The sequence below is a fragment of the Tasmannia lanceolata genome, unplaced genomic scaffold (genome assembly GCF_043159265.1).
Source record: "Tasmannia lanceolata isolate RefF3 unplaced genomic scaffold, GAP_Taslan_0.1 ptg000037l, whole genome shotgun sequence".
In the NCBI taxonomy this organism is placed as follows: domain Eukaryota; kingdom Viridiplantae; phylum Streptophyta; class Magnoliopsida; order Canellales; family Winteraceae; genus Tasmannia; species Tasmannia lanceolata.
In genome coordinates this window covers 2839509-2861643 of record NW_027518714.1, presented here as the reverse complement: position 1 = coordinate 2861643, position 22135 = coordinate 2839509, and the positions used below count along the sequence as shown (strand labels likewise).

The following is a 22135-nucleotide window of genomic DNA, read 5'->3' as shown; positions in this document are numbered from 1 at the left end:
ATTAGGCAAAATTATCAACAGACCCATGCTTTTCAAAAATTATCAATGGGGGACAAAAGAGGTCTTGTCAGTAAAAGCTGGACGAAAATGCCCTTTGGCATTTACAATACATTTTGACCTTGGTTTTTTCTTCTTTCCTCTTCTTTTACTTTTCCATTATCACCTTTTTTTATTTTTTACCCTACCAGTCATCTTCCTCCTTGTTCAGCCACCATTGTTGTTGGCAAATCTTGAAAACTTGAATGTTGAGTTCTTATCATCTATCTCTTTGCATTTAGGTTTGTTTGTTTGTTTTTTTTTTTTTTTTTTTTTTTTTAGGGTTTTGCACTATTTTTCATTCCTCTGTTTTTTATTTATCTTGTTTAGGGTTTAAGATATTTTTTTTAGGGTGAGTTCTGGAGATAATGCATGGATGGCTTCACTCACTTTTTTGGAAGACAAGTGGTTGTATAAGAAAAAGTTGATGTAATACATGAATGGATGGCTACATATTTTTTGATTTACTTAATTTTTTTTTTTGTAATACACAAATTGGGATGTAATACATGAAGCATATTTAATGAAAACAACATCCATTTCTTTTATTATTTCTATCATGAGCAGAATTGTAGTGCTATTAGAAGAGTTGCTATAAGCAGGGGGTTTTGTAGCAGAAGGGGTTTATCAACTCTCTGGAAGGGGGTTAGTAACTCTCAAAAGTAGGGTTACCAATTTTCGAATGGGCTTATCAAGTGCTTGAAAATTGGCCGAGAGTACAGAAGTTTTGGAAGAGGGTTTTCAAGTCTCTAGGAATGAGGTTATCTAGTATAAAAAATGGGGTAATTAATTTCTGAATGGGGTGATCAAGTCCCTGAAAATTGGCCAAGGATACTAGAGTTTTGGAAGGGGGTTTTCAAGTCTCTGGGATTGGGGTTATCTAGTATAAAAAATGGGGTTACCAATTTCTGAATGGGCTTATCAAGTCCTTGAAAACTGGCCGAGGGTACTGGAGTTTTGGAAGGAGGTTTTCAAGTCTCTAGGATTTGGGTTATCAAGTATCAAAATGGGGTTACCAATATCTGAACGGGCTTATCAAGTCCCTGAAAATTGGCCAAGGGCACTAGAGTTTTGGAAAGGGGTTTTCAAGTATTTGGGATTGGGCTTATCTAGTATCAAAATGGGGGTTACCAATTTACGAATGGACTTATCAAGTCCCTTAAAATTGCCTAAGGGTACTGGAGTTTTGGAAGGGGGTTTTCAAGTCTCTGGAGTTGGGGTTATCCAGTATCAAAATAGGGTTACCAAATTTCGAATGGGCTTATCAAGTCCCTTATGAACACGTTTTTACTTCCTGTTTTTTTTTCACTCGTTCATTTTCACGTTTTTTTTTCTTTCTACCGTACGATTCATCTTCCTCATCCTCCATTGAAAGGGAGAAGGAGAAATGCAAAACCCTAAAACAAATAAAAAACAAAACCTAAATATTAAGAGATAGATGTGAATGAACTCATGTTTCAAATTTTTGAGTTTTCCCACCTCCAATGGTGGCTAAATGATGAAGAAGATGACTAGTAAGGTAAAAAAATCAAAGTTGAAGGGCATTTTTGTCCAGCTTTTAATGACAAGACCTCTTTTGTCCCCCATTGATAATTTCTGAAAAGCATGGGTCTTGTTGATAATTCCACCTAATTTTTGTCCCCCATTAGTAATTGATCCTCACTTTGAAATTGTTTGGAATATGAGAATGAGAATGCAAGGGCATTCTGTAGTCCGAACACTAACAATCTAAAGCCAAAAACTATGAGACGAGAAAAATAAGCTGACTTTTATTTATAGTGATGAAAGGGGGAGGAAATAAAATGGGGGAAAATGAATGACTTGCAGATAAAATTTCATCATTGAATTCATCAAATCAAACAAAAAAGAACATAACTTTGTATCAAAATGTAAAAACCTCATCTAGCAGACAAGATACCTCGATCATACTCTCCGGCAATAGTATCTCCCAACAGTACATGAAAGCAAAGAATAATATCCCTTCTAATTTCAAATCAGTTTTTCCTTTGGTAGATTAATTTCAATTGAGTTGCCTTGCAAGATGATGAACATTTTCTGTAGACTCCTCATCGCTTAGCATTTCAAAACAAGTGCAAAAAGGGCTTTTCAATATTGAAAATATCCAAGATTTCATTGAATAATAAAAAGACGAAGAAGCTGAATTAAGGAGTGACTTCAAGCCTGGGTTCGAAGCAAAAACCAGTGAATAGCTGAAGGGGGAACCTTTTACTCACAGGGCACTTCTGAGACCACTTCCATTGCCTCTGGTTCATGTCAAAAACAAGCAGCATGGTGCCTCCATAGCTCTGAATATATATCAGCTCATTTGTGCCGCTGCTCGCAAAAACATCATCGAACTCTCCGAACCCTTGAAAATATTTGTGAGGCATTCTAGAAACCTCCTGCCACTCTTTCTCGACCAGTACCCAGATGCCAATTCCCTTAATTATATCGGGTCGGTCTTGTCTCCCAATCCCACCAACCATCACAAGCTTATCTTTGAGGTTCATCAATCGGCCACAGGTGAGAGCGCAAGGTATCCGAATACAATTTCGCATCACAGAAGAATGAGAACTCCTGCCTGAGAGATCATACTTGATTAAGCAATGACGATTTTGAGCACTACCAACAACACCAGTTGAGTAAATCAAACAGTAGAAAACTCCATCACAAATCACACTCTCATCACCTCCCCTCCACCCCGTCAACACCTCCGTCACAGGCGTAACCCAAGACTTTGTTTCAGAATCATAAACATGGATTGAGAATTCCCATTGAAGGAAATCATCGGGAACTTGCTTAGATTTCGCAATAGCGACAGTATAAACATGTGATTTTCGGTCTACAGATATCGCATGTGCACTGTAATCTGTTAATCGAAGACCCGCTGGTTCCTCCAGCGTCTTATACTCTTTCGTAATGGGATTACAAACATAGAGTACACTTCTACTCTGACTATCCATGAAACAAACCAACCCAAATGAAGAAGCAACAAACCAATTAAGATTTTTAACGCAAGGAAGTTCAAAACTATACCATTTCCTCATAGTCGGGTCATACGCATAACCGCCCGGATCATCGCTACTTGTAAACATGAAGTACCACGGCTTTCGTGATTGAATGTCGGAGAAATTCCACAAAAAACTTTGAGAATGGACAATTTCATTCCACTTTTTACACACAGAACCAGCCCTGATTATGATTGCAATGGGCAAATGAGCTAAAATCCTCTCTAACAGATCATTAGGCATGATAAAATCCAAAGAAACCAATGAATCTTTACTGCTCTCATTGCTAATCTCGGAGAGGGATTCATTCTCTGCAACTTGTCTGTTCATGTCGATAAAACTATGATTGACCCATGATGTTTCGCCCTCCATATCCAGGATTAAACTCTAGCAAAATTGGGCCTAGGGAAAAAAAAGACAAGGAAGAAAAAAATCAGAACTTTATCACTAAACCAAAATCACATTCAAATCCTCATAAATAGAAACATTTTAAAAAAATATAGATTAAAAAAAGAGAGAAAATGACGAACAGGGGAAAACCACATCCTCAACACTTGTAACTCATCCCAAATCCCCTTCAAAAATATATGTTGCAAAAAAAAAAAAAACCCTTTAATAAATTTAGGCCAAGGAAAGATGATGAGGAAAGAGAAAAAAAAATGAGAATCCCACAAATCACAACTGGCTACAAGTAAGCAAGATGGCTAGATTAGAATCATTATCACAGAACCCTTATCACTAAAGACAAATCACCCTTAAATATCTCATCGTAAAATTATGAAACAGATCAACGTATTTAACCTTCAATGAAAATCACCTACAGATGGATCTGGTTCAGATTAAAAAAAAAAACCAAAAAAAAAGAGCAGAGCAGGAAAACTTTTTTTTTTAATAAAATTTAGGCAGGTACTTAACATCCAAAACCACACGCTTTAATAAGCCAAAAATTCAAAAAAAAACGAACAAATGCAGGCTTTTGACATCTAAAAATCAGAAACAAAAAAATAAATAACCCAACCAAAAAAAAAAATCAACAGCTCCTACTTAAAAAAAAAAATAAGGATGAAAAGACAAACAGATCCAGCAAGTAGAGCAAGAAAATAAAAAACAAGAAATGAATAGAACATGGGTGGATGAACTTACCTAGAAAATGGGTTTTGTCTTTCTGAATGGGTGATGACCCAACAATTCCCCCTTCCCCAAATCTGACCAAATGGCTTCTTTTGTCTCTCGCTCTCTCTCCAAAACCTTTAGATTTAGCAGAGAAATGACAGGTATACAGTGATTAAAGACGAGCTCCTACAATATTTTTTTTAGGAAAAAAAAAAAAAAAACCAACACGAGAGACAAAGATGAGACGGGTGGTTCTCTTTTATCCGATATATATAGGCTTAGCAGAGAATAGGCAGAAAAAGAGGGCTACAGTAACAAGCCATTTAGACTTTTTCTGTGTGAGAGAGAGAGAGAGAGAGAGAGAGAGAGAGAGAAGGGTTCAAAAGACAAAACGACAGGCAGGAATAAAGGCGGAGGGCAGTTTTAGTCAGGAAGAGACAGAGGGGTTATTTGTAGCGTGTGGAGAGAGATTTAGCATTGCTTTTTTCTTTTTTCTTTTTTCTTTTTTCTTTTTTCCACGAGGGCTTGGTTTTTGGACTCGAGAAAAAAGGAAAAATAATGCTTGCCTTCTCACCATCCCCTCTAGTCTACACACGATGAGACAGAAGGCTTCCTCTTTTGCTTTTCTTTCTTTTGTTTTGGCCTTTACACTCATTATTATTAGGCTTCTTAGTTCTCTACATTTGGTTACTAGCCCTAAGCTCATTTATTTTTCCTCACTCTTCTCTCTATTTTAACGGAGAAAAAACAAGGGGGGACTATTTGAGCTGTTGGGTCTAAGGTTCCTTCTCATGGTTGGTAAAGAGCTGGTTAGGGGTTCGCTTACCTAACCCTAAGCCACATTAAATGCAAGTGCACGAGAAAGAAAGCAAGGTATGTAGTATTTATGAGCAATGATTATAGTTATTACGGATTTAGTGGAGCCCACCACTACTCACATAATCTAATGGGCTGCATCTTAATGCTCCTGCTTGGCGCCACTTCTCGTTCTCTCTTTTTATAGGGGTCAATGAAAGTTGGGCAATCCTACCCATCCGTCAATGAAAGTAAAATAATTGCTCAACATCTGCAGTGTGGTAATATGGAATGAGCCAATGCTCAATGAAATAGGCATGTTCTATATAACAGGTAAGTCAACAACTAGTGTATCATATCATGAATTTGAGACCGTCTACTTTTGCAACTGTTGTATAACTGGCATATACAACTGTCCATTGCATCACTGGAATAACATGGCTAGTGCACAAACTAGCACAATACAACTTGTATCTAACTGACACGACAACTAGTGCGTAGCGTAGCTGACACATCAACCGGTGCAAAAACGGTCATAACATGCTTGTAATTGTAGTTGTACCTGTAACTGTCACTGACGTGGTGACTGGCGTGGTGAGACTAGTACTGCTAGACTACATAGTCACGAAACCTGCCCGCTAACCTATGGGAAGCAGAGCTTGTGGAAGACCTCACCCTCAAAGGTAGATCTTTCACAAATACTGTGAGAAACAATAACCGCGGCTAGAATCGATACCCACTTCGTCGTCTAGAAAAAATCTCACACACACTTGTAAATCCAAACAGATTCAACTTATCCCAATGGACTATAACTATAGCATCACTCTTGGACAACACTATGTCCCAAGTCATACTGTAACTAGTGTATTGTATCCGGTCTACTGTAATATTACGTTGGCATACTGTAACTGGTGTGATGAAACTAGCCTACCAATCTACATAGTCAAGGTACCTGCCCGCTACACCTGCGGAAAGCAAAATCCCCACAAAGTCTATTGAAGATTACACCCTCAATGAAACTGCTAGGAATTACCCTCTCGATAAAACTGTGAGAGGCAACAACTGCGTCTTGTACCTGGACACCCAAGACTAGTGAAACTGTGAAAGTTTCACTCACACTATGACGATCCCTCCGGATCCCAACCTGGACATATTCCTTGCCCCCCTTATCGTGTAAACCGGGCCACTTTGAGTCCAACCTGGCATATCTATGCTTATATCAAAGTATTAAAAGGAGTTTCAACTCTTTTATGTTGTGTTCCCACGTCTCGTTGTATATCTCTAACTAAACCAAGTCAATATTGGCATAAACTTGCAATCTGATAATTCTGCACTTAGAATTGTTTATCAAGTACTGGTAAACAACGCTAAAATTCATGAACAATAGTTCGATCATGGTAAAAACCTTTGTGTAATCAACATGTTACTAGTTAATTCAAGATAGTCATATAACATGCGCAACTTGCATAACTTCGAACAATCTCCCTGTCCCACTATGTACATGTGACTAATCCAGTCAATACTAGCATATCCATGCATATCTATTTATTCCACTATTGGAAATAGTTTACAAAATACCGGTAGACTAAGCTACATGTCATAGTTACTGTTTGTATATAATCAATCCGTGTGTAAGCCTAACACATTACCAATTTATCAATTACTCTTTATCTCATGCACATCCTTTGCTAAAATCATCAATTAGAGATGAAAATAACTGATAAGTGTAATCTAACACGTAACAAATCATTAAGGTGACCTTAGCATATGCACAACTTGTATAGATATCACATGTCAGATGAAATAACTAATAAAAGATCAAGTCTACTCACAGTGATTCGGTTCGAAGCTCGTCACGACTAGACTTCTATGCAAACCTCCAACTTCTCACCAAAGTCATCTAAATATTTATATTACCCCATATTAGGATTCTATCATACCTTAATGAGTGGTAAGAAGACTCAAATAACCTTCCCAAGCCTAACTGGAAAGAAAACGGTAGACCGTTCTAGGGTCCTTTTTAATATTTTAAAATTATCATCATTAAATACTCCTCAAACATGTTTGAAACTTTTATTAACAAAAATTACACATTTCCGGCATACCCTTAGAGTACAAGAGTGTCAAAAACGGATGAGAAATGAATAAGTTATGATTTTTTGAAGATTGGTAGACCGTTCTAGGGTCCTTTTTAATATTTTAAAATTATCATCATTAAATAACCCTCAAACATGTTTGAAACTTTTATTAACAAAAATTACACATTTCTGGCATACCCTTAGAATACAAGAGTGTCGAAAACGGATGAGAAATGAATAAGTTATGATTTTTTGAAGATTGGTAGACCGTTCTAGGGTCCTTTTTAATATTTTAAAATTATCATCATTAGATAACCCTCAAACATGTTTGAAACTTTTATTAACAAAAATTACACATTTCCGACATACCCTTAGAGTACAAGAGTGTCGAAAACGGATGAGAAATAAATAAGTTATAATTTTTTGAAGATTGGTAGACCGTTCTAGGGTCCTTTTTAATATTTTAAAATTATCATCATTAAATAACCCTCAAACATGTTTGAAACTTTTATTAACAAAAATTACACATTTCTGGCATACCCTTAGAGTACAAGAGTGTCGAAAACAGATGAGAAATGAATAAGTTATGATTTTTTGAAGATTGGTAGACCGTTCTAGGGTCCTTTTTAATATTTTAAAATTATCATCATTAGATAACCCTCAAACATGTTTGAAACTTTTATTAACAAAAATTACACATTTCCGGCATACCCTTAGAGTACAAGAGTGTCGAAAACGAATGAGAAATAAATAAGTTATGATTTTTTGAAGATTGGTAAACCGTTCTAGGGTCCTTTTTAATATTTTAAAATTATCATCATTAAATAACCCTCAAACATGTTTGAAACTTTTATTAACAAAAATTACACATTTCCGGCATACCCTTAGAGTAATAGAGTGCCGAAAACGGATGAGAAATGAATAAGTTATGATTTTTTGAAGATTGGTAGACCGTTCTAGGGTCCTTTTTAATAATTTAAAATTATCATCATTAAATAACCCTCAAACATGTTTGAAACTTTTATTAACAAAAATTACACATTTCTGACATACCCTTAGAGTACAAGAGTGTCGAAAACGGATGAGAAATGAATAAGTTATGATTTTTGAAGATTGGTAGACCGTTCTAGGGTCCTTTTTAATATTTTAAAATTATCATCATTAGATAACCCTCAAACATGTTTGAAACTTTTATTAACAAAAATTACACATTTCCGGCATACCCTTAGAGTACAAGAGTGTCGAAAACGGATGAAAAATGAATAAGTTATGATTTTTTGAAGATTGGTAGACCGTTTTAGGGTCATTTTTAATATTTTAAAATTATCATCATTAAATAACCCTCAAACATTTTTGAAACTTTTATTAACAAAAATTACACATTTCCGGCATACCCTTAGAGTACAAGAGTGTCGAAAACGGATGAGAAATGAATAAGTTATGATTTTTTGAAGATTGGTAGACCGTTTTAGGGTCCTTTTTAATATTTTAAAATTATCATCATTAAATAACCCTCAAACATTTTTGAAACTTTTATTAACAAAAATTACACATTTCCGGCATACCCTTAGAGTACAAGAGTGTCGAAAACGGATGAGAAATGAATAAGTTATGATTTTTTGAAGATTGGCTGCCAGTGGGGGACGCTGGCGCGCGGACATCAACCCATGGGCCGGACATCCTTCTGAAAACCTTCCCCTCTCGGGTTGGCTCAGGCCGAACGTACGTTCCCCCCCCCCCCCCCCGATTTTTTCCTCAATGCGATTTTTACCCTGTTTTGCACAAAAATAGCTCTAAATCACTCGTTTTACATTGGAATTCGGCGTGGTTGGTACCGTTGGAAAGTTTGGAACAAGGAGCTTCCAAATAGGCCGACAACCTCGTCAGATTCCCACCGAAACTATTCCGAAAAAAGGAAACAAGGGATATCTCACACTTCTTTAACCCAAATTTTTACTTAATTCAAGATTTACTCTTCTTCTCCCAAGAATCTAATTTTTTTCTCATGGAGAACACAAAACTAGTAAATATAGATCTATGTTTGTAATCTTGGTATGAATCTCCCATCCAATCCACCAAGGAATTAATTTATAATTTTGGATGGAGATCAACCCTTGCCAATCACAAACCCTAGATCAAACCTTGTTTAATCTTCCATAACTTCTCATCTTCAAGAAGAAGATGGGGAGGTCACGGTGATTCAAAATTGAAATAAATTTTAATCTTGTAGGATTATTACATACCTTTTAGGAAAAACGATTTCTCTCCTATGATCCTCCACACGATTTCCTCCAAAACTCTCCCATGGCTCTTGAACTCCTCCGACCCAAAATTTTCTTTTTTCTCAAATTGATTTCTGTAGGATTTTTGGACGGAGATGGGTATTTATAGATCTCCCTTAAGAGTCCTTAATTAGTAGGTTTGCAAAAGCCCTAGTTTCACTTAAACTAGGAAACTAATTTAATTTAATTATTGTGAGACAGAAATACCCCTCCCAAAAATGTATAAACGTTTTGTGGTATTTCAAACGCGTTAGGCAATGTTGGCAACAATAATATTGGACAGCTAATTATTGAAAACAACGCGTTCGGCAATACTGGCAACAACAATATAGGAAAGCTAATTATTAGAAACAACGCATTCGAGGCAAATTATTAAAATCTACAGCATGGCTTAGCTGGCCCACCGAAACTAATTTAATTTAATTGTTGTGAGACAAAAATACCCCTCCCAAAACTGTGTCAACGTTTTGGGGTATTTCAAACGCGTTCGTCAATGTTGGCAACAATAATATTGGACAACTAATTATTGAAAACAACGCGTTTGGCAATACTGGCAACAACAATATAGGAAAGCTAATTTTTAGAAACAACGCATTTGAGGCAAATTATTAAAATCTACAGCATAGCTGAGCTGGCCCACCGAATACCAGTATTAATAAAGCAAGCGGGAAATTTCTCCTTGGACAAATTCAAATTTTGAAATGAAATCTGACATTCAAAAAGATTCACCCATTCTAGAAGTGAGCGAGTGGGAAACTTCCCTCAGGCTCTGTTCACTTGCGTTCCCGGGAAAGCAAATCCCTGGAAAACAGCCTCTTTTTTCCTTCACAAGATGGAATTTTGGTGTTCACTTGCTTTCCTGAGAAAGTAACAAGCCTAGGTGGAAAATGTCAAATAATGACATGGAAATTGCCAAAAATGATGTGGAAATGTCTCTTTTCTCACAAGTGTGGGAAACCAAATCCCGCTATTTTGGTCGGATTTGCTTTCCCGGGAAAACTAGTGAAAAAAGTGGGCAAGCAGTTTCTCAGGAAACCTTTTCCTGCACAGTTCCTCTGCACGTGAGCAGGCGAGGGAAACCTTTTCCTACTCAGATTCCCGGGAAACCTTTTCTTTTCCTTTCCCGGGAAAACAAGTGAACAGAGCCTCAATGCAAATTCAAATTTTAAACAGAAATCTGCCCGTCAAAAGGATTCACTTTATTACATTCCATATCCTACACCTCACCTATGGGGAAATCTCTTCGCCCATCAAAACTACAACTTGGACTCTACTCTAAACTACGTAGAACTCCGCAAGGGCAAAGATGGAAACAACATCATCCGGTTAGAAGAAGAAGAGATAAAGGAGACTGAAAACAAAGTGGAACAACTGCCTAGTTGGCTACTTCCTAAACAGGCGTCCATACTTCCTGGCCTTACGAGACAATCTATCTAAGAAATGAAACCTTAGGGTAGAACTTCAACTATTCACCATGAGTAATGGTTTCTTTTTGTTTAAGTTCACATGTCAGAAAGATTGTGCTCAAGTTCTAAGAAGCAAGTCAGTCGTATGGAGGCATACCACCAATATTGCGTAAATGGGCACCAATGAACATGAAAAGATTAAACTTCACACCAGTTCCAGTTTGGATTATACGTTGGAATTTCATTTGAATTTCCTACTGACTCGTTATCTCAGTTTCTTTGCTTCTATTTCTTTTATCAGGACTCTCCCCTCAATTTTGGAATCCAAAAGGCCTTTCTAAAATTTCCAGTGGGCCGGGCAATTCTCTTTATACAGATACACAAACTACAAAAGCTTCAAGATTGTGTTATGCCCATTTGAGCATAGAAGTGCAAGTAGATTCCCTTCTCATTGAGTTCATCACCATTCAATCTCCAAGTAAAACGATCAACCAATGAGTTGAATATGAATGACGACCATCTGCGTGCCAGAGGTGCCGCAGCTTCAGCCATTCCTTTGAAGCTTGCCCAAACAAGCAAACATCGAGAGTAAAAAAGAAACAACGAGTTCGGTAATATTGGCAACAGCAACATTGGAAAGCTCGGCAATATTGGAAACAACAATATTAGAAGGCTTTGATTTCATGTGTTGTTTCAACTAATAAGCTTTCCAATATTGTTTCAATGCGTTCACTAGTAAATCACTCGTGACTTTGAAATTCTGATGGGATCTAGTGCATTTATGCTGGTGCGAACACAAACATTTACACTCGAGCTGTTCTAATTAAAGACCTTTATAGCGGCTTCAACCTTAATTAACAACAATACATTGAAGTAGGTGCAATTGATTTACATTGACGTAGGTGCAATTGATTTAGTTCAATCAAAATTGTGGGTCCCATTGTGAATTGCCAAAATCAGATTATCCTAACCATAACTTTTTAATTGGGTCATTATCGCTTTTTAAAATTTAATTATTCATTTGTTAGACAATGATCCTACGATTTAGAATTCTCCCAAGTCACTGTGTCTTTAGTGGGGCCCTTTTGTTGGTGGTCATAAGGGCACTACATGATTGTCCTTTGATTAAAACACATAAAATACTATTATAATGTGTTGCATGCGTTGGAGCAATTAGCATTTAATGGCACTTTGGCCATTCTTAAAGGGTTTTCTTTTAATTTATCTCAGTCACTTTCAATTTTGTTTGATTGTTTCTTCCATTTGAAACTAGGAGGGGATGTTGCTTGGTCACCTCATACGCTGAGCTGTTTATTGTCATTTTATTAGAAACATAAACATTGGTTTCATTAATCAACTCTTAAACTAAACTGTGCATGTAGACAGAATAGAGAGAAGAGACAGAGGGAGAGAGAAATTTGCTTCGGGGAATGATACAGTGACTCAGTGAGAAACAATATTTATTTATTTAGGTCCACAAGACATTAATTTGGATACCCTTTAAAATTATCTGTATATAAGGTTAAGAATATGATATTTCCTCTCCTACTTTTTTGTTGTTTCCTAAAAATGGCTGCATTTCCCCTACTACTTTGTTGAAGCTCTCATAAGCCACGTCGGTTTATATAGTCGAAAATCATTTATTAATGATACAGTGACTCAGTGAGAAACAATATCTATGGAGACAATTTACGCAAGTGCAACTTGGGTCAGGCTCAACCTGATTTTGGCTCGGTTGAGTTGGCATTTCCTCGGGTTGGATTGGGAAAAGCCAACCTGATTTAATTACGGGTTGGGTTAGGGTTGAGGCCTTGGCAACCCAACCCGAACCCCTCCTCAGTCCTCTAATTTTATCTTGATTTTCTTTGGGTTATTGTATTTTCATGTTTCGTCCAAAGTAAACCCGAACCAACCTGGCCTAATTTCAGGTTAGATGGGTTGGGTTAGGGTTGAGAGATTTAGAGGCGGGTTGGGTTATTTTTTGACCATCCTCAACCCGAAGCTCGGGTTGGGTTGAGTTGGGTTGAGTTAGGTTGGGTTAGGGTTGAGGAAATGCTATCTCAGGTTGGGTTAGGATTGGCCCCAACCCAATCCAACCCGACTCGAGTTGCACCCTATTTACGCCAATAAAGGAATCTACTTTTCTTTCTACGCTGTCTTTCTCGAGGTGGGAACCCTTCGAAGGAAAAAAGAAGAGAAGGAATAGAAGTGTAGAAAATATCCAAACGAATATACGCCGGCAGCTCCCAAGCACTTTGACGCCAATATAGAATCCACAGACCAGATCAATGAACATAAATTACAATTTCTTTTTTTGGTATTGCCGCCCACTTGAATAAGTACATTCCACGCATCTCTTTTTTCTTACTCCCACTTAGAGAGGAGAGGAACGTGGGGTCTCTAAATTTCTCACAACCAAAACCACATATCTCCATCAAACTATGAGGGGTTTGACCTCGAAATGCAACGTCAGAGCCCCTTGTACCAAAGAGAAAAAGAGTAGTGGCTATACCACTAAGACACCCCTTTCCAGGCAAGAGTGTCACCACTTGGTCATGTTTCACTTGTAATAGTTTAACCCAGAAAATTCAGTAGTGGGTTTTACTTCTGCCTTGCTAACTTCTAGTGTGTCACATGTCACACTCATTTTTATATGGCTTTTAATTAAGTCAAGTAGAGAATACTAATTTGATTATATTTTTTTTCCAGTTCTCTAGCTGGAAATATCACTAGAACATTAATTACCTTATAGCAAGTGAGAGATGTCACAAAGTAGTAGAATATCTAACAGAGAATCATTACAACTAGTTCTGCACATGCAAAAAAGAAAGGTGAAATCCTAGAGAATGTGGAACGGAATGTGGATGGCCAGGAACTCAGACCTGCATTCTTAAAAGGTGACCAACTGTATGGAAAGTAAGAAACGAATAGAATAGCTATCTCTGTGGGGACTAACTTCGATCTTCGTTTCCTTTCAAAACACGCATCATATCAACCGCATCGAACTGAATATGTTCTTATTGTACTGAAATATTCTTGACTTAGTTCAAACGGTTGGCTACGGCAAAAACTCCATCCGTCGCTTGTTAGAATATGGACGGGCATAAACTTTCACAAATCTATCCACTTCTTGTCTCCACAGTTCCTAGGGTTAGGATGAACCTATGGAGCTGATATTTTGGGCACACCCTATCTATGTGAGGACCCATCAAATGAATGCTTTGGATCACCCAAACAATGCGCCCTCACTGTTTTTTAAGCCTAGGGAGTAGATAAGTTAGGAACTCTCCTCTCTTCAAATATATATAGTTTTAGTAGTTTTTCATCTGGAACATTGGTACATGTGATGTTGATAGAGAAGGGATGAATGGTTTTTTGGATTTTCACTTTTCAAGGTAATCTTTTAAGTCATAATCAAGCCAATTTGGGTGTAATCTAATTCGTTTTGTAGCAGAAACCGACCCATCAGACTCAACTTTCAACTGGCACTCTAAGCTAAGAAAAATTGCCAACGTCTAGTGAAAAGATTCTAAAGATCACATGATGCATCACTAAGGCACTCTTTGGATAGCAAGAATTTAAAATATTTCTACAATTTCTTTCTTTTTTTACAGCTAAAAAATGAACCAATCCTATTCAAATTCATTTAGAGGTACTTCACATTTTTATGACATCCCTCTAAATTAATCATGATTATATCATTTCCCTCTAAATTTCGGAAAGAAAAAGCTTCCCCGAGAAAAAACTTTCCACAAGGAATGTTTTTTCTAGCTATACAAACAGGGCTTAAAACATTAAACTTTATAAGTGTGATGTTGAGTTCTTCCTTTATGAAAAAGTTGGGAAAGGAAAAATATTTCTTAAAGTTTCTAATTTTTTTACACATGAACACAGATAACTTTAAACTAACCCCATTCAATTTTTACGTAGAGGGACCTTAAATTTATGATAATATTACTCTGAATTAGCCATAATCATATCATTTCCCTCTAAACAGTGAAGGAAATTAAATTTCCTAATTTTTGATCAGGTGCTGCTGTATCTGAGGGTTCGTAATTCCGACCGTCCTTGTTTTCATGTATTCTTGATTGTGTCGTGGTTTGTGCACTGTCCTTTTGTATCTATCTCTCATCCAACGGTTGAGATAACAACGGGACATTTGTTTCCCATGCCTTGGTAAGTACTGGTTTAGAGAGTGACTGAGCATAAGGTCATTGTCGGAATCAATGGAAACTGGCAATTTTTGGGTCCGACAAAGAGACATCATCTATTAAAATGGGGACCCACTGATCATCATATACATGAGAGCATGATTTAGGTCTCATTAGGAACCCACACCCCATGGGCAAGTTTAAAGTAGTACAAAAATCAATTGTCTAGGTCATATTTGGCAACCATGATAAATTAATCCATGGAATATTGGCCGGCTCAATTTTGGAAGAGCAGTTGAGGAGAAGGGTGGGGGATAAGACTTGAGAGGGCACTAATGAAGAGAGAATCCCCAAAAAGCAGTGAAAAAAGAAGTACCCTACTGCACGTTGGGTTTCTTTTTCCTATTTTTCAGGGGTTATCCATGCTACCCTCTCAATCCATCTCTCACAAGTGGAACCACCAATATTCTATGAAATATTTTTTTTCATAATTGCCAAACAGGCCCTTAGCTTTTCTTCACGGAATCCTAAATGTAATTGATCGATCAAGTGCCTAGATCTTTCCATCAAATACATAAGTCACGAGTGGGACCTAACATGTGTCATTTTGGGATTGAGCCTCTATTTCAATGGTCGAGGCTTTGTTCTTCAACCCAGAGGTGGAATGTTCAATCCCAGCTTACCTACCCAAAAAAATGTCATTTCAAAGGAATTGTAACACATAGTGACTATTTTTACTATTTTACACCAGTTTATAGCTCTTTTATACATAGAAAATGCTAAAAAGAAGGTCACTTTTGCACTCCTTAGGTGATATTTATTAAGAACAAAGTTAGCAAAACGGCAAAAAATGCAACAGGAAATATTCGAGTCAAATATGTATTATTTTAAAAAACGTAGTAAAAGAAACAGTCAAGTCAAATAAACAGAAACAGAAGAAAAATGCGTTTGACACATGAGGAATGATGGATGCAAAGGCCCTCTTTATGCAAGGGCTAAAGACAAATTAACGTATCATTTAAAAACATAGTGGGCGGAAAGTTGGACCAAATAAAACGTGATTAATATGTTTTTAAATGTTCGCCGTTCAAAGCTGTGTTTTTCTACCCATGATTAAGTCCCACTTCTGCTCAATTTTCGTGATCAGTTTCTTTGATCCTAACCCTAGGCATAAGTATCATGTACCGACTCCAAACTGCCTAAATGAACGTATTGACTCCGGTCACACCCAAGAAGGAGAGCTAACCATTGACTTCCGGAGCCAGGTGACACCACAATTGATCGAGTAGGGCGGGGAGGTTTGAGCTTACCTTAATTTCTATGTCAGGCTGTCATTTCCTGAATTTCTGTTTCACAGGTTTTGCACCTTCTTCAAAGACTAAGGGGCCGTTTGGATCTGCAGATTTTAGAATTCAGATTTTTAGTTAGAAAACAGTGTAAGAGAGGGTTCATGATCAAGCTGTTATATGCTGTCCTGACAGTGTTTTTTGGATTTTAAGTGAGAAATTCTTAGAAATATAGGAGGATCTGCTATTCTCTTGCTGGCGGAAAGAATGACGAGAAGTAAAAAACAAGTAATAAACGACAGTTGGTCGGTTTCTTCTCTTGTCTCTTAGCTACAATTTTGAAGAAATTCCGGATTCTAAAATCCGCGTATCCAAACGGCCTAAGTGATACATGCTAGATACATGCATATATGGGTATTTCAAGTTGAAAACTAAAACTAGATTGGAATGACTATCCGGGTTTAATACAAAACAGTTTTGACAATGCAAAAAGTCCAACATATACGGGTAACATTGTGATATTCTTCATGATCAATGGTCTTGATTACACATACATGTCCCCCTATATGGACGCAAAATTACCTTTTTACCGTTGATCACAAATGCGACTTTTGTGGTTGGCATATATATGAACTAAAAAATCATCAATGGGCGAAACTCAAGGCTGGGGCCACTGGCTATATGATCCACGCCAATCACTTCTTCTATGCCCCAAAATCCCAAATATCAGACAATCCTAACCCTCGGATTTCTTCCCTTTAAACAAATGGGTAGACAAAAAGCCCTTGGTCATCACTCATTCCAAAAGATATCTACATCCCAAACTAAAATACTAGTCTGGCATGTAAGATTTTTGGTGTACATGTATCTAGATGGACGGTTTGGACAACCAAAGAAGGTGGGCTACACATGTAAATTTTGGTACTCTAGGAGCATCAGACACGACCGATTTTTATTACCGTTGAAAAAGTGCTCTTTTTTCTACTCTACTCTCGAGGGGGGCAGTAAATGCGCGTAGTTCTTCCACCTTTTCCACTTTCAACAGCAAACTCTCCCTTTCCTATTTCCAAGAAATAACTCAATGCTCCGGGTAGCAATCCTTAGAGCAGCACCGGAATAACTAATCCAAGATAAACCTATTACCGTGCCCAACAACCCCAGTGGGAAATGCATATGAGCAATTGGCCCACCTACTTGATCAAAAGGGTCTCTTGAACATTTTATTCGACAAACCATATTTATAATGTGAGAATTGCTAGCGTCCATCACATAAGGCACTTCGCGGCTGGTCTGTCGCATGTCAGACCAGCCACTCCATTCAGGAGGTGGCTGGTCTGACATGCGACAGATGAGCCACGAAATGCCATTTTGCGATGGACCCTAGCAAATCCCTTACAATGTACTTAAAACCATACAGGTATTTCGAGCGCATGTCATGCATGGGTACAATATGGTGGGCCCACTCTAATGTGTGGGTTTGGGTAGAGATCGTAGACCCCACCCATCAAAAGATGGAAAATGGTTATGCATGACATGGGTTTGGTAGGGATGGTTGGCCCGGCCCACATCAAAATCTCAGGCGTAAAATTGTAGGCCCACCCTATAAAAAAACATGGGGAAATAACATATTCACCACTTTCCTTTTCTTTCTTTTTTACTTGGGACAACTGCCTCTGGTGTTAAAGAGTAGTCATAAATAAACTAGAAGGGGATTGTCACAAGTAAAATAAGGAGGGCGAATATATCACTTCCCAAAACATGAGGTGTCAAGCGGTGGTCCCATCCCATCCCATCTAGCATGAGTAGGGGTGGCAATGGTTCGGTTTCGGTTCGGTTCGACCCCAAACCGAACCGAAATTTGAATCGGTTTGGTAAACCAAACCGAAACCGAATTTTTGGTTCGGTTCCGCCAATTTTGCCACCGCTTAGTCATAATAATTGGAAATATTCGGTTTCGGTTCGGTTTGATCCTCAAACTGAACCAAACCGAAATTTGAATCGCTTTGGTTTAACCAAACCAAAACCGAATTTTCAGTTCGGTTTCGGCTCGATTCCGGTTCGGTTTGGCCAATTTTGCCACCCCTAAACATGAGATGTAATTGGTGGGCCCCACCGAATGTAGGCAGGGTTATATATTCTTGGCCCCATCCTATCATTGTGTCGGTGTAACATGGTAGCGGGTTCCACAATTTGCTAAGAGTAAAAATGGGGGAAATGAAGGAGATAGAGTGGTTACATAATTTCTTTGGGAAAAGAATTGCCAGTAAAAAAATTTCATGAAAAGAAAACAAATGATATATATTATAGCTAGAGTTTACATTTGTAATGTTTTAAATAATTTGGTGGCTTGTCATGGGCACCCATCTAGGCTGCGACAGGGATGGGTGAGAAAGCCACGATGGCTGTTTGGGAAAATGTATGAAAATTTTGGATTATATCAATAAGCAACAATTATAAAATAATAAGCCGCACGTAATCAGATCATAAACAATAGAAAAATCAGAAGTTAAAAAGGAATGGAAGACTTATCTATTTAGTCGAGGAAAAGAATTAGCATCTTCTGGTTTTTAGTCTTATATGTTTCTTCTTCTAAGTCTTCGTGTTCGTATTTTTCTTGCATATGAAACGACCACTATCTTCAAACATAAAAAGGCAAACAAATAGAAACTTACTTCAATGACTTACTAATTAAGTTACAACATTAATTAACAGAAAATCTTAATTAAGACTCCTGATTTCTTGTTTTCCTTCTAACTCTCAAAGTCAGAAATTAAATAGGATTTGAATACTAAAACAAATAGGACTCGAAAGTTGGTAACTTGGGTGTAAAAAATTCATGAGGTACCTTGTTAAAAGAAAATAGCTAACGATTCTTGGGTTAAATTAAACAGTTATGGGGAACCATAAGATAAACTGTCCATATATTCTTTTATCGAAATTTCAGTATTTTCCTCAACATATTTACTTTTAGAGGAATACTAGACTGAAGTCAAAGAATGTTAAAAGCACATTGGTGATGTGCAGCTAATGGAGGAGTCCTTTCATCTCATTTTTGCAAGGACTCCCTTTAGCCTAGCATTCCTCTTGCTTTTAATTTCAAAAGTAATTTATTAATGGCATGACAGTTCGTCCCGGATTCGAGTCGTGGAAACAGCTTATCTGCAAAGCGGGAGTAAGGTGGTGTACATGTAGCCCTCCCCTGATCCCACAATGGCAGGAGCCTCGTGCATCAGGCCGCCCTTTTTTTCATTACGGTTCATCCCAGGTTGAGCCTAGGTTGGACAGCTAACCGGTACCCCTTACCAAGGGTCCAATTATCAACAAACGATTGGAACTTGAAAGAGAATTAAAAGTGAAGAAAAGACACTACTATACAAAGGGAAACATGGAACTAACAGGACTATTCATGGAAATTGCACTTTACACTTCGAGTAATAGAGAGAACAATAAACTAAAATTCAACCAAAGGAGTAAGCATTGCAAGTTGCGTTGCCTTATTTTGTTATCTGGGTATTGTCCATTTTCTTTTGTCCCTTCCAGGCTGTGGATTGCCCCCTATTTTGTAGGCCCACTTTTTTCAACGCTGATGGGTGCTTAACTGTAATCCCAAGGGAGTTTGTTCCCTGTGGTGTGGCCTTCGAGCCCCCCTATCTTTGTACTCTTTTCCTTTTATGATTTCTGGTTGGGGTCCTGCCTAACCCCATCTTACCAATCAAAAAAAAAAAAAAAAAAAAAGTTGCGTTGCCTTTCCGGATTCAGATTTAAAAGAGTTTAAAATATTTAACCAAAGGAAGTTCCCGCAGAAAAACATCCGAATTGCCATTGCTTCTTCCCATCTTCACCCTCTTTAATTCCCATCAACTCTCTATAATCCATAGCCCAATTCAACCCAGCACTCACCCCAATACATTTAAAAGGACCCAATACCTCAATTCTCACCTTCACCAAACCCTGTGGCTTCCTCATACTTCTTGACACTGGAAGAGCAACCGGGCCGGACTCTCTTTGGTTTCCGGATCCTAGTACAGGCCTTAACAAGCAATTAACTGTACCAAGTAGATGGTCCTTCAAGACTCTCCGAACACTGTAAATCTCGATGAACACAGACAAATTCGCATCGGAGAGGATATCTTCAGTGATCACAAACACAAATTTGTCGTTCCATGTGGGATTCGGGCCCCCGACTCTATCGACCCGGGTCTTGAACTTCTGGTCTGGGCGGATCCACACCTTGGCGTATGTCTTCATCTTCTTGCCTACTTGTTCTAACTGTTGGGCTGATTCTATACTCACTCCCAATAGGGGGAATTTGCTAGTTGAAGAAGAAAAGGTAGAACCATGGGAGGGGGATTTTTCAGGGGAAGAAGAAAATATGGAGTAATAGAGTGGGGAATTTTCATTTGGAAGATGAAAAGAAGGAGATGGAGAAAGGGAAGGTGAATTGAGAGGATGAATTGCTTTTTCCATTGTAGAAGAAAAATAATTATTTTGCAAGTGTAGTGGTTTAGACTCTAGAGATTGCTTTTAAAGGCCAAGGTCGTTGTTTGATTCTCCTCAAACTCAAGCTGATAACCCTAGTAAGAAACTAAGAATCACATTGAAATAAGGACTCCTTTTAGAAGTTTGTTCCGATGATTTCTACTCTTACGTGAATTCGTATTTTGGTTGGTTTGAAATTTCTAATGAAGATTTTTGACTGCCTCGAGCATCAAGAGGGTCTCACTAGCCACACTAGGCGAGATTAATCCGGTGGGCCGCCCCAAATATCTCTTGAATTAATATCGTATCCGTAAGATCGATAACTTTAAAAATCAACGGTTTAGTTAATCTTCTTGTAACCCTAAAAACACGTTGGTTATCGTATCACGATGGAATAGTGGGACAGTCCAGCAATCACACTTCAAATCACATGAACATGGCGTAGATGGATCATAGGGTTCATAGTTGTCACAATTCTAACTGTGGTCGTAAGGATATCATTTTTTATCTATGAAACAAGGGTTGTAGTCTTGTAGATTTTGATTTGCTAAGGTGTTTCGGTCTAGGGAAAAGTAAATTATGGATAAATAATATCTTCAATGGATAAGTATTCAATGGAAATAAAATTCCATAGTGTGGTAGACTTGCAATTTTTCTTGGAAACAAGGAATTTTTTCAATATTGAATAAAATCCAAGGAAAATGATTTTACTAGATAGTTATTTTTAGTGCCATAAATCGGTGTTTGATCTGTCTAAAAGATGCTTTGCGTGATCGATTGATGCAACCGTGTGTGTGGAGTGGAGTATACTGTGTGTTTGTGTGCCGGCGTGCCAGCCTCTCTCCAGGCAAGAAATCGGAAACTCAATTCCAGGAGTTCTCAATCGAAACGTTTTCATACCCTGGGATTGGATTTCAGGCGATTGAGAAGAAGAGGGGTAACGACACTTCTTCCTCGTGCTCCTCTGCCTTTACACATAGGCTTTATTCACTTGTTTTCCTGGAAAAGGAAAAGAAAATGCTTCCCGGGAATCTGAAGTGGCATTAGGAAAAGAAATACAGGGAATCTGTGCAGGAAAATGTTTCCCTGAACTATTTCTGGACTGTGCCTTTGCGAAGGAAAAGGTTTACATGGAAACTGTTTGCCCTTCTTTTTGCACTAGTTTTCCAAGAAAACGAAATCCGTGTGCTTTTTGTCGGAAATGAAATCCCTAGAGGGGGGGATGGGCATTTCCATGTCATTTTTTGACTTATTACAGAAATTCCACATGTGTAATTCTATTTTCCCTGGAAAGCAAGTGAACACCAGAATTCTGTCTTGTTAAGGTCTTGTCAAGGAAAAAAGAGGTTGTTTTCCAAGGATTTGCTTTCTAGGGAACACAAGTGAACAGAGCCATATGGAAAGGACTTTTTAGGTGGAGACGCGACATTAAAAATAAAGATGTCGACGCACACAGAATGTGAATGGCACGTTGACACGAGCAGAATGTGAACGACTCACG

General features: G+C 37.9%; 1 pseudogene across 1 annotated transcript; it reads right to left on the bottom strand.

Moving 5' to 3' along the window:
- Window positions 1–1787: 1787 nt before the first annotated feature.
- LOC143862452 (F-box/kelch-repeat protein At3g61590 pseudogene) lies at window positions 1788–4570 on the bottom strand (annotated as a pseudogene). Its single transcript, XR_013240312.1, has 2 exons — window positions 4188–4570; window positions 1788–3446 (listed from the first exon to the last, which is right to left on the bottom strand). The product of XR_013240312.1 is annotated as an F-box/kelch-repeat protein At3g61590 pseudogene (transcript).
- Window positions 4571–22135: the final 17565 nt, after the last annotated feature.